Source organism: Panthera onca, chromosome D3 (genome assembly GCF_046562875.1).
Source record: "Panthera onca isolate mPanOnc1 chromosome D3, mPanOnc1 haplotype 2, whole genome shotgun sequence".
In the NCBI taxonomy this organism is placed as follows: Eukaryota; Metazoa; Chordata; class Mammalia; order Carnivora; family Felidae; genus Panthera; species Panthera onca.
In genome coordinates, this window is record NC_138350.1 from 64,385,552 (window position 1) to 64,399,375 (window position 13,824).

The 13,824-nt window shown below is 44.7% G+C and overlaps 1 protein-coding gene across 3 annotated transcripts in view; it reads left to right on the top strand.

Annotated features, from left to right (window-relative positions):
- SETBP1 (SET binding protein 1) overlaps window positions 1–13,824 on the top strand; it is a 376,077-nt gene that overhangs the window by 144,760 nt on the left and 217,493 nt on the right. The gene's annotated exons all lie outside the window — the stretch shown is intronic.

Consider the following 13,824-nt stretch of genomic DNA (forward strand, 5'->3'; position numbering starts at 1 on the left):
GGTCGCCTCACAGAGGCCGTGTTGTCCAATAGAAAGGCATGTGGAGTCCCAGGGTGAGAGAGAGGAGGACATTATCAATCATGAGCTGTGAAAAACCAGGAGAGAGCGGGAGGGCTAGGAGAGCAGGGAGGACTGAATTGAAGTAGAGGATTTTTTTTTCCTGGTCCTGTTGTTGTCGTTGTTGAAGCCAGCGTTCTTGGACATCTGCCCAGACACATGCTGAGTTAAAGAAGCAGCAGGATAAATTCTTAAAGAGTGAATTGGGAGAGGGGCAGGAGCTGGGGGTGGGGAGGACTAGTGAAAAGGAACCAAGGAATGATTCCAAACCCCAGACAAAGGAGGCCCCTGTAGACGAGCCCAGCCCCAGCCCGGCCCTTCTGGGGCTCAAATATTGGTTTGTTTAGCACAGAATCCAGGAACACCAATGCTCCCTAATAGCTGCTTTGGGCTCACAAAAGGGCCAAGGAGGGAAACTACAATTTCTTGAGCTTTCTTCTTTATATCCACTGCAGGCTGAGAATGCTTTTGGGAGAGCTTCTCTCTCTTACTTCATTGGTCCTGGAGATGCTTATTGATAAGCTACAGTTCATAATACAATAGTATGATGACCTAAGCATGGGGCTAACCAGTGGTGATGGCGTCTTCTGTTTGGTGACAAATTTCTGGGTTTGTTTTGTTTTGTTTTGTTTTTGTAGAGAAGAAATTTGTGAAAATCTTGCCTGGATTCTATGGTAGGAAATCAAGGACTTTATAATTAAATAATTGATCAAATCAGACTTTGGAATAGATAAATCAGTGAGGGCTGAGCAGCCAGAGATCTCCATGATAGCTCATTCACACATTTCTTCGTTGCAGCATATATATCTCAACTCTCCACTAAAGTCCCCTTGTGGCCCAGCCCCATGCAAGGGTTTGGGAAGATACAGGTATCTTGGGTCTTAGTCTAGCCTATCAATCCATAAACGACCAGCATTTTCAAAAGGACATAACAAACTATTCCTCTCCTGGGCAACTAAGTTCATACGTTCATACCTCAAAGAGTAACCTAACAGTTAATAGAGGCCTTGGGGGAACCAAACATTATCATTACAATATAGTTCATGTGAATGGCACATCCTTGAGTTGAGCATTACACGCCCTGTGTGCCATGTTTGTGAGTCTCCTAGGCCTCCAATTGGCTCCTCCATGAGTGTGCCCACTTTCTCTGAGGTTTAATAGAAGGGAGATGGAGAGCAGGAAGAATAGTGGAAATTCGACAAAGCGGTGCAAATTCAGCCCTAGTTAAGCTTAGCACTTTTTATCAATGGCCCCAAATGAAGGAGGATGGGCATGCTGCCATCCAGAGCATGAAACAGTAAGAGAGTAACTTTTCAAAACACAAACTGGGCCTTATTATACTTCCAAGTAAGTGTAGTCACCTCTTAAAGTATTCTTCCAAAGAGGCTATACACTAAATATTGTCATTGTTCACAATACGTTTGAAATATCTCTTTGTTGTCTTCAAGTCACTGGTTTTAAAAAAAAGAGACCATCGCAGCAGTTTGTAACTTACATAGCTGACTTTTCCCAACAGGGCCCGAGGGATCTATACTTAGGAAGTTCCATTATGCTGAAATGTGGTGGAGCATGGCCTTGTAACATGGCAGTGAAAACAGTGGGGCTCAATGTCTGTGAGCTACCGCAAGTCCTGACTTGCCGATCCTGGCTCTTGAATCATAAGTCATCATCAATGTAGTGGATGAGCCCTCAGATACCACTGAACTGGGTACATCCTTGTGTATGAGGATTCCAGGAGCAGCTGAGGAGATGAGGTGTTTTTGATTCATTCTGATTTGTTTTCAGTCACTTTGAAAATTATTTCTTGAGCATTGACTGTTTTTCCTAGTCTGTGTAATTGGAAGAGTTTGACAGAAAGGAGGTGGATAGAAAGAGAGAGAAGATGATGAGAGAAAGAAAGGAGGCCTCCACCAACTTACGCTTTGCATTTTCAGACCTGCTATGGATTGAATTGTGTCCCCTCATAATTTGTATATTAAAACCCTAGCCCACGATGTAACTATATTTGGAGAAAGAAACTATATAAGGTTGAAAAATGGTCACAAGTTTGAGTCCCTGAGCCAATAGGATTAGTTCCCTTCTATGAAGAGACACCAGAGAGCTTGCTGGCTCGCTCTCTCCATCATATGAGGTCACCTTGAGAAGGTGCCCATGTGCAAGCCAGGAAGGGAACTTGAACCAGAAGCAGAACTCTCTTAGAATCTGGATGTTTGACTTTGGGGTCTCCAGCACTATGGGAAAGGAAATGTCTGCCATTTTAGTCACCCAGTGTTTGGTATCTTGTATGGCAGCTGGAGCTGACTGGGCTGACAAACCCTGCATCCAGTGACATCTATGATAAGTGAAAAAAATAATGAACAATAGTGGAAGTTTCTTTCCTAACTTCTTGAAGAAGGCTGAATCTTCATTTAATTTAACCTAGAGAATGAATGGAAATGGCTCCCACTACAAGGCCTGTTTGGATCCATTTGGGATTTTTGAAGCTGTGGATGAGACATTAAGGTGTTATTACAAACTTGGTTGCCAGTGCACCTTCTCATTGCTCGTGATCGCCAATTCAGCACGTCTTACAAATGTTACTGATTTGCTCTATTGCAGTGGCACCTCTTAATGATTTTTTTTTTCCTTGTTGGTCAAGTATAATTCTACTGATCAGACTGGATTCTGCTGATAAAATGGATCTAAACTGAGTTTATTTAACTTGTTAAGTCAATCAAACAAGTGAAAATATTTTAGCTTTTCTTTTAACTGCATAGGAGAAATAATTAGTAAAGTGAAATTCTGCAGCTATTCATACCCCAGTTTCCATTCTGCTGAAAGAAGAATCACCACCATCAGATTTCTGTTTTGGCAACATGCCATTTTAGATTTCACACCATCATTAAGATGCCTACTGTGTGTCTGCCATTGTTATGACAAGTGAATTCCAGAATTGTGGGAGCATTGTCTTGTAGGAGAAAGTAGTTGTCTTGAGCAAACAAGAGTCCTAAAGATTAAACTAGAGTGAATTTCTATGGCAGAAGAGTAAGGTGGTCAGTTGGTTTTGTCCTTGGCTTTGATCCCTTTGGCCTGGCATAGTCCCCCCTGTAAAATTTGGACATGCCCAATGTCATTTTTTTGGTCAAAGTTTAGAACATTTCAGATCCTTCTGTGTGTCCAAATTCTTACTACTGCTTAGCCCATCTTGTCAAGAGGGAATTGAGACTGGATATGCCCTAAATAACTGAATATAAATTATTATGAAATGTTATCTCTGAGTTATTTTCCTTTTAAAGAAGAGAACATACTATGAAATCATGCAGTATTCCCCATATGGCTCACACCGGGACACTCATTTGCCTGCATGTTAGTAGAAATCATATGGTAAAAATTTTAGATAGCTCAATCAGTTTTGGGGGGAAAACAGCTGGGTGCTTAATGGTAGAACCTCTTGGAATATTTAATATAGCACTTAAGTCCACATTGCGAATCTACAGAAGGGAGGACAGAGGAGGTGATGTAATATGTGTAGCATTTCCCAAACTGATTTGACCATGGGACATTTATTTTGACCCAAGGTCAGAATGGATCAACATTATACAAAACAAATTCACATTTGGGAAATGCTTCTGCAATTTAAAACTTGAATCCTTTTTTTTTTTTAACGTTTATTTTTGAGAGAGAGAGAGAGAGAGACAGAGCATGAGCGGGGGAAAGCAGAGAGAGAGGGAGACACAGAATTAATCAGGCTTCAGGCTTTGATTCATCAGCACAGAGCCCGATGATGCGAGGCTTGAACCCATAGACTGCGAGATCATGACCTGAGCCGAAGTCTGACATTTAACCGACTGAGCCACCCAGTGGCCCCTAAAACTTGAATTCTTATGCAAGGCAGTAACCTTATGTAGGTACTCTTTTACCCCACTGTAAAATTTGGGGACTGGCCTAGCTGATGCAAAGGCTTTCCCCAGATTGCAATTTTATACCTCTCTTATTATAAAAAACAAAACAAAACAAAACAAAAAAACCTTAGAGGCATCTCTAAGGGGAGAATTTCAGATGAAGGGAAGTCGTGTAAAGATGTTTGGCTCTTCTCCAATCACACTGAAGTTCCCCACCTCCATTTTGCTTATACAAAGGAGGGTGTTTCTGCTTATCATCGGTGTGTTGCCAACTTTGGGATGTGATCAGATGGGCCCTGGGCAGAGCAGTGGTCAGAGAACAGTTACTAGGACTACTCCTCTGGTTTACTGACCCTACTACAGTTTTATTCCCATCCCTCTGTAAGCAGTGAATACAGGAAAACCACGCACAAATTTTAAAACATACTGTTGCAAAAAGATTGGGGTTACTGTGTACTTTTGAGGGAGGAGAGGGGAAGAAACCTTATACATGGAGAATTTGAATTGATTCCAAAAGTCTGGATTCACAAAACAGTACATTGTGTTTTTTCCAGTTTGAAATGTTTCCTTGGTTTCATGAGTCTCTTATAGAGGGAGTGGATCATTCCACAAAGCATTGGGAGGATAGGGAATATGTATCGTTTGGGGTAACTTAAATTCAATTTTCTGCTCAGTGACTTTCCAGAGTGCTTATTTGGTAAGGCCTTGTATAGAGTCGTCTTTCCTTTTTTGTTTTTATTCCCAAACCTCCTTAAAAAAAAAAAAAAAAAAAAAAAAAAAAAAAAAAAAGAAAAGAAAAAGAAAGAAAATGAAGAGCAAGGCTAGTTGCACATTTTCTGAATGCAGCAGAGGACTGTTTGTGAACATTGTCAGAGATGTGCTTCTCTGATCCTGGCCTCACCTGGTGCAGGATCACACGCAGAGGAAAGCCAGCTCAGTTTCACCTGTTTTGGTGGATCATCTTAGACCTAACCTGTCCTGCAGGGATGCCCAAGGCTTTACTGACTCTCTCCTTTCTGTAGAAAAGCATGTGGTCAGGGGAGATCTCTCAGTTCACAAAGTTTCAGATTCTCCCTTCCAAAGGTCTGTCTCTTCCATGAAGTTTACTCCTTTTACCAACTTCTCTGACCTTTTCTTTCTTTGAGTGTCATTATGTCTTTTAATTATCCTGTCCATTTCTGACACTTAGTTACCTTATATCTAGATTATTCACAATGGATATGCCAGAGGCTGACACAGGTTGTTGGAGCCAGGCAGACCTGACCCTACATTCTAACTCCACTTCTTGCTAGCTATGTGAACTTGGGCAAGTAGCTAATAACCACAAGGCTCAGAATCCTCATTTATAATTGAAAAATAATTGTACCTCCCTCATCAGGTTTCAGAGAGGATTAAGTTTGCACTGTGCCTGGTACTATGCAGGTATTCCATAAATGGAGGGTTTTGTTATTATTGGTTTTAGATTATACAGGCATAGAGATTTTCTGAATTAAAACTAATAACATCTAGGTGATTGTGATACTGGTTGTAACAGATTTTAAAATAACCACCACCTCCCCCACCCCCCATCTCTTCCAGTCACTGTGCTGTGCTTTCTGCCTCCTGAGGGTGTCCGTTGGAGCTGAGTTGCCGTTTTGATCTGTCTTCACTTCCTCTCAGGCTGTCAGGGACTGTGGCTCATACCTCTTTGTATTTCCCTGGTGGGGTAATAAGAACAAAATTGGTATTTAATAAGTATTTATTGATTACTAAATAGATTAGAAAATGCCGAGAACTAGAAACGAAGTGCTCCCCTTGGCTCTGGAGAAATGTGGTCTTTGGGGGACAGTGTATAGAAGGGAGCCCTCCTTCTGGTCCAGGGGCTCCCTGACTGCCAGAGCTTTTAGGTGAAGTTGGACACCCTTTATGGATTTGATGACAAAGAACTGGAGAGGCCCTCAGCTTCCGGTGCACTTGCAGCCCAAGCTGTTCTTGTTCTGCTGGAACACATGCGAACACAACAGTTACTGGGGAGGTTGTGTAGCATGCAGATGCCCAGGCCAGATCTCGGTCTACCCCCAGGGATGCTGACTTTGCAAATCTCAGAGTGTCTGGGAATCTAGACATTCCCTAAGTGCTCAGGAGATCCTAATGCCCCCCACCCCCATTTTCTGACCACTCTCTGAAAAACACCTCATCAGAGAAAAAGCCCCACCACAGAGCCCCCTCCAGCCCTTTCTCTGGTAAGGCTGAATTTCCTCAGAATCCCAGGATGCAAATGAGTCATGACAGAACTAGATAGCAGTCGTCACCCATTCCCTTAAACATCAGGACATTTGCTGGATTCAGCCTATGTCTGCAAACTCACTGTCTCCTGGGTTGTCCTCCCAGGGCTCCCTCCCCTCACCCTGCCCCTCTGAGGAACTGCTCATGTGCCCTCTGGGTTCTGATTACAGGGGCCTGGTGGGGCAGTGCTGTGCTAGGCTTCCCACTCCCTGGGCCCTGCTGGTCCCTGAATGAGAAACAGCTGTCTGCCCCGCCCCTCCCCCACTCTGTTTAGGCTGGTTGCACAAAATACACGCTGTTCTGCAAGCCAGGTCCCAGCTCTCCCAGTTCTCTGGCCTCTGAAGCATGTCATATTTGTTTTTTAATCACATCGGACAAATGGCTGCAGCAGGCTAGGGCCGCCCCTTAGAGCAGTCTCCTTCCCAACTCATCACTGCCATGTGTTCCTGGGGGCCCTCAGGGTGGAAGGGAAGCGTTGGCTCTGATCAGGGGCCCATGATACTGGGCCTTATGCCTAAGAGCACTCAAGCTGGGCATGCTGGAAGTCAGGGTCTGGGCCAATACTTACTTAGGCACCACCAGCACCTGGGAGCTTATGAGAAATACAAAATCTTGGGCCTCAGCTCAGAACATGGGGCTCAGCAACCTAGATGTTTCTGATACATATTCCAGTTTGAGAACCTTTGCTTCTAGAGTCTTTGAAGTTAAGCAGCAATTGAGTTTGGGCTAGGCTTATCTTTCTGGAGAGAGGAAAACTTGCTGAGAGCCTAGCAGAGGTTAGTTTTCCTCCAGTGTTCTAAGAAATGAGAGCATGGCAGTTTGCTGTGGCCAGAGAGCTGGGAGGGTGATGAATAAGCTAGACAAGAGTCTGGAAGACCAGGAGAGCAGGTGTGGGCACCAGAGCCCACATGTGCCATGGTCTGCCTGGGTCAGGTCCACCTTGGAACTGGATGGGCAGTGACACGAAAATAGGACCGAGCACTCAGAGCCCAGGCAGTAACAGGTCACAGGGCAGCTCCCAGGAAGGAAGGATAGTGAGCCCTGTGTTCCTGCCCACCAGGGTGGCATGCACGCATGGGTTAGTCTCGTTCAATCCCGAGAGCATGGTTTAACCAAGGTTACATTTTCTCTATCGAAAATGGTCACTTTTTACTCCAAGCTCTCCTGGCGTATAGCTTACACTCTGTGTATTACTTACTATAGTTAGGAAATGGGAAAGACGAATCTTTCAAATTATGAGATTTGCCTTTGATTCTGTCTCTGAGACAGTGCGTGGGTTTTTTGTTGACAAATAATTCGGTTTGGAGTATGAAAGGTGAGGCCTCCAAGGCTTGGCATGAAAGGAAACTGATTGTTCTGCCAAAAAAAAAAAAAAAGAAAAGAAAAAGAAAGAGAAGAAAAGAAAAGAAAAGAGAAAAGAAAATGTGTAAAGAGACCAGAGTAGGAAGTGGAAAAACAGGTATGTGCAGGGCCAGGCGGCAGGGGCGGGGTGGGGGCGGGGAGATCTTGATTCATATCAGAATAGAAAATGAAAAATAGGAATACAGATTGGACTCCAAGAATTTGTAGAAACTTGAGGCAGGCATCAGACTTCTCATTTAACATAAAGTAATGGGACTGCACCCATTGTCTACAGGTCTTCTAGGATGATTCAGCTGACCTGTGGGTCACCTTGCATTTTACCATATACATAGAAGCTCCCAGAAGGCTGGGACCTCATTTTCTGGCTTCCTTCCTCACCAAGAACATGATACTAGGCCTTGCTTAGAGAAAGCTCTGAGGACATAATTGTTGATGGGAATGGCAATACAGAAAATAGTTCAAGAAGTGGCGCCAGGAGATTGATGGTTAATTGCTACATAAATACAAGCTAGACTGAGAGCATAGGTTATAAAATGGTAAACGCTAGCTCAAAACTGTGAATTCAAAGGAAGACTTGCTCAGTGCTCTCACCAGAGTGCAGGTGGGGAATATGGGGATGGGTAGAAAGTGGCTAGTTCCAGAGATGATTTGTGACCCCCCCAGGAGTTAGAGGAGAGGCACAGAGGTGGAGAGAAAGGGACTTATCATTTCTTCAGCAACTGTCCTAATGTAATAATCTATCACATAATTACTGTATTCATCAAATGCCAGGTGCTGTGGCAGGGACAAGAGTTTCAGAGATGAAATAAGACAGCAGCACTTGCCTTCAAGGAGTTGTGTAGGAAGTGACCCACAGTGGGAGCGCACAGTGGGAATACCATGCAGTTCCCTGCTTACCAGAGTGTCCCCCCCACCCTCCCCGCAGACTGGAGAGTGGAAGGTGATGAACTAAATCCAAAGGAGAGAGCTGAGAGCCAGGGCCAGTTCTTTGGAAAGGGTACAGTCTCTGGAGAGACAAGCATTTTTGTAGGCAGGTGATGGAGGAAGGGGTATGGCTGGCTTAGAAAGTAGAAGGCAGAGAGACCAGAGAACAGCCTGGGTTGGGGCTGGGGGGCAATCTATAGCAGGTCAGATGGGGACCATCTGGGAGCTTCTAGGGAGCTTGGATTTCACTGATCAACTAAAAGGAGCCATGGAAGAGTATCAATGGAGGAGGGAGGTGAGAAAAATTGTGTTTTAGGAAGGTCATTGTGTTGGAAGGAGCAGTGGAGGCTCAGGGCACAGGCAGAGAACTGGTCACTCATTGCTCAGGACAGCTCTCCCTGGGGCGCACTGCCTTCCAAGGGATGACAGTCCCAGCATCTCACTGAAGCCCATGGGTGAGGATCATTTTGTGAATGTCATCATGCTAGGTCAGCCCTCAAAGAATTGTGAGGGGGACAGCATTATGCTTGGAACTGCTTCCCTACTTCCCCTGTCTCCTTGTTCCCTGCCTTTCCATTCACTGCCCTGCTCTCTCTCAAATTCTCCCCTCTGGAGAGAAAAGCCTATCTAATTAAAGTTGCCAGATTTAGCAGATAAAAATATAGGACTCCCACAAATATCTTTTTTAGTATAAGTATACATGGGACATACTTACACTAAAAAGTATTTGTCTTGTGTCCAAAATTCAAATGTAACCGCTTGCCCTTTTATCTGGAAACGCTGCATCTCGTACATCACGTAATTTCATTTTAGGGTTTAGAGGGGTCCATCTTATTTACCTGCCCAGTGTCCCTTTCTCCTATGAAGGTGCTGAGGGCCTAAAAGGTCAAGTGGCTTATTTGCCAAGTTCATACCACCCTTAGGCTCCCCCAAATTGTGACTTCAGTCCAGCCAGCTGTCCACTTCACAACCTCTTCTCCACACCTAGGAATGAATTAGTTAAAAGTGTCAGCCTTCCCAGAGGTATTTGCATTTTAAAAGAAGGCCTAGGGCAAAAACTCCAAGAGTGTGAATCTTTAAGAATGTAAATGCAGGTCTTAAACAATAGATGTGTGGGAAGGCATTCTGGTCCTGGTTCCTTCTTGGAATTCAGTGAGTGCCTCTCACTGTCTGCTCTGGTAGTCAGGGGAGCCCATGTGGAGCCCTTCTGGCCTCTGATCCAACAAATAACCATGTGAAGTATTTGGCCATGGACAACAATCCCTTCTATTGGAATAATACCCCACACTTTTCAGAGCACAATCACAGGCATCATTTTGCTTAATCTTTACAAGTTTTTTTTTTTTTTTAATTGTAAATGATATTTATGTACTTTCCATGTTTCCAATTTTGTTTCTGCCACCAAACAAACCAGAAAAGTTTCCACAAACACTGAATTACATATCAGCTTTTTATAAACACACTGCAGTCAAATTTTCATTCTTTTCCTCCCCCTGCCACCCCCCACCCAACTTCATTTTTTAAGAATGCCATAGCTTCTCCTTGGTTTGGTCTTGTTTAACAGCACACTTCAGCTTCGGTATTGCTGCTATCCAAGAAAGGGTGTTGGATTGTCAAATTCAGGAAATGGAAGAGCTGGAAGTGTACTTAGGCCCAACCAGGTCATGTTAATGATGGAGCTCACAGGTGTGGAGTCCACAGGCTTCTCCACCACACTCCATTCCACTCTGCTTCATTCCGCCCCACCTCACTGTTTCTGATCCCACTCCACTCCACTCTACTCCATTCCGTTCAACTCCACTCCACTCCACTCTACTCCCTTCTATTCTACTCCACTTTACTCCATTCCACCCCATTCCATTCTACTCTACTCCACTCCATTCTACTCCATTCCATTCTACTCCACTCCACCCCACTCCATTCTACTCCATCCCACTCCACTCCACTCCACTCCATTCTCCTCCTCTCCACTCCACTTCATTTTACTCCATTCTATTCCACTTCAGTTCACTCCACTCTTCTCCATGCTACTCCATTCCATTCCCATCCACTCCATTCCACTCCATTCCACTCCACTCCGTTCCACTCCACTCCTCTCCTCTCCTCTCCTCTCCACTGCATTCTACTCCACTCCACTCCATTTCACTCAGCTCCATTCCATTCCACTCCATTCTGTTCTATTCCATTCCACTCTACTCCACTCCATTCTAATCCATTCCACTCCATTCCACTCACTCCATTCTACTCTACTCCATTCCACTTCCACTCCACTCCATTCCACTTCAATCCACCTCACTCCACTCCATTCTGCTGTATTCCATTCCACTTCCACTCCACTCCATTGCACTCCACTCTACTTGATTCCACTCCACTCCACTCCACTCCATTCTACTCCACTCCATTCCATTCTAATCTATTCCACTCCACCCCATTCCACTCCACTCCACTCCATTCTACTGCATTCCACTTTACTTCGTTCCGCTCCATCCCATCCTACTCTATTTCATCCCACTCCACTCTACTCCATTCCACCCCACTCTACCTGACCCCACTCAATTCCACTCCATTCTACTCTATTCAACTCCATTCCACTCCACTCCACTCCATTCCACTCTACTCCATTCTACTCTACTTTTTCCCCACTCCATTCCATTCCACTGCATTCCACCCCACCCCACTCCACTCCATTTCATTCCATTCCATTCCATTCCACTCCACTCTACTCCATTTCATTCCACTCCACTCCACTCCACTCCACTCCATTCCACTCCACTCCACTCCACTCCACTCCACTCCACTCCACTCCATTTCTTTCTACTCCACTCCAGTCCACTCCATTCCATTCCATTCCACTCCACTTCATTCCACCCCACTCTACCTGACCCCACTCAACTCCACTTCACTCCACTCCACTCCAGTCCACTCCATTCCAATCCATTCCACTCCACTCCATTCCACTCTACCCGATTTCACTCCACTCCATTCCATTCTACTCCACTTTTCTTCCACTCCATTCCATTCCACTGTATTCCACCCCACCCCACCCCATTCCATTTCACTCCATTCCACTCCACTCCACTCCACTCCACTCCACTCCACTCCACTCCATTGTACTCCACTCTAGTCCTCCCCTGTCCACTCTACCCCATTCTTTTTTTAGGATTCTTACAGTCCCTCTTCCCTGTTTTAAAACAATGCTTTGATAGCCATGGCTTGCCCTCTGTTTCTTTGTCATATTTTTTCTTGCTTCTCAATATTAGCCTGGGTAGTTCTAGGCTAGTACAGATTTATAATTGTCAGTTTGGCAGATGAGAAAAAGAAAGACCAGGTTTATGAACTTCCCAAGGGAAAGGCAGTATGTGACAGATCCCACTGTCCTTGGCTTTTCCAACTCCTGCCCAGTTTAGTTTTCACTGTGATCTGTCTCTGGAAGGTTTTCTAGTCACACCCAGCCTGTGAGGACCATGGAATTCTTGTTGTGTCCCTATATATAACGAGCCACTTGCAGTTGTTTGGCCCTGTCACTTATATCCCTATTTTGCAGTAACTCTATGTGGCCAGGATTTTCTCACTGTCCATTTCCATTTCTCCTTTAAGGATCTTTCCATATTAATTTTTGAGTTGTTTGTACTCTCCAACCCCCAGCCCCCGCCAAGGATCGCCAGAGGGCATGACAAGCTCTCCTCCACAGGCTAAGAACCTTGTTTGATGTCTTGGAAACCAGCAGTACTAGCAGGTCACTGTGTAAGTGCCCTGGATATAGGTCCCTGTTAAACTAGGGCGGTCTTTGATATGCACTTCTTCCTTCAACCAACACTGACTGCACAAGAGAACTAGAAATTATGATCTGAGGAGAGAGCAGCAGTGCTTCATTCTGGCTCAAAAAGTGTCAACCAGGCTTCTTGGAGGAGACAGGCCTTCCCCCTGCATGGGAACTCAATTATCTGCAGGTAAATTATCAGCATTGTGATCCACAGCAGGTTTATTTCATTGTTAGTCACTTATTAACACAGTATATATTTTATTCAGTATAGCCTATCTTTTACTTGATAATGACTATGGGGTTATTATATATTCAGTTCTGCAGAAACTTAAGAGAATGTGCCTTTTGTACATAATCATCACTTAACTGGCTTCCTTGCCTTAAGATAGGGACGCAGAGGAAAGGCCTGGCCTCAAGCACACTGGACAGTGCAGATGGATGTTTTGCCTCAGCCTGAAAGGTGATGCTGTCTGTTTGCTGGAGGCTGGAACTAGGAGAAACAGATGCATTCATAGGACTAGTAGACAGCAGACCCACATCTTTTGAGGCATTTTATTGTTTCATGGAAAGTGTTGCAAGCCCTCTATCTCCTCACACATCCATATCAACTCCAGGACATAGATACATGCTAAATGATGTTTTGATTATCTGTCATTTCAGATTATCTGCCCTAGAGTCCTCAGAGTGCACAGGGACATATGCAAACACACGTCTTTCTCTAGGCACACCCAGTTAGTATCTGTTCCGCTGAATTGCTCACCATTCCCTGTTACAGGTTGTGTGCCTCACGTTTCCAGAATCCTCAAGTCTCTTTGCTGCCTGTACTTGTTTCCTCTTGCTGGCTTGTGCCTGGTGGGCCCTCCCTTCTCCCTTCTATAATGAAGATGCTCTCAGTCTGGAGGGTTCTTTCAGGTCTCCTCTGCTAGAAGCATCCCGTGCCTGGCTGTGCCCTTCGGCTCTCTTAGTCATCCGTGAAACATATTTTGTGAGCCATGTTTAACACGCAGCTGCATTCAGTTTAGCATTTCATTATCTGCCCCATGTTAGCCACCACGTATTTCAACATACAAGTCTCTCCCTACTTATCTCTTCCTTTTGTACTGACATTTAGGACTATGCTACCCTCACTGCAGACGCTGTGCAGTTTCTTCCCATTGATAAGAATGGTAGACTTCAATATAGAGCAAAACACTAGAAGAATCTACTCTTTCTTCTGATGTTTTCACTTAGCTCTTGCCTTCATTTCTAACAAAATGGGAAGGAGTCTGGGCACCACAAAAAGTTGTGAACAGGTGTTGGGGATATCTGGAACCGTTCCCGCAGTTGTGATGGGTCACCTGGCTGAAATTAGGCGGCCCTTGGGGTGTGAGGGAAACGCACACTTGCAACAGTTGCACTGCCTTTGCCACATCCCTTCATAATGTGATTTACTACAAGGCCTTACTCTTGCAGCTTAGATAAGTAAGCCCTAGCTGTCTTCTATGGTTCCTCTTCTATCTTTGGCCATTGGGGTATGGAGTGGGCTGGATGGTAATTGTCTTTCCAGCCCCTTCCTGAATGCAAATGAGCAAA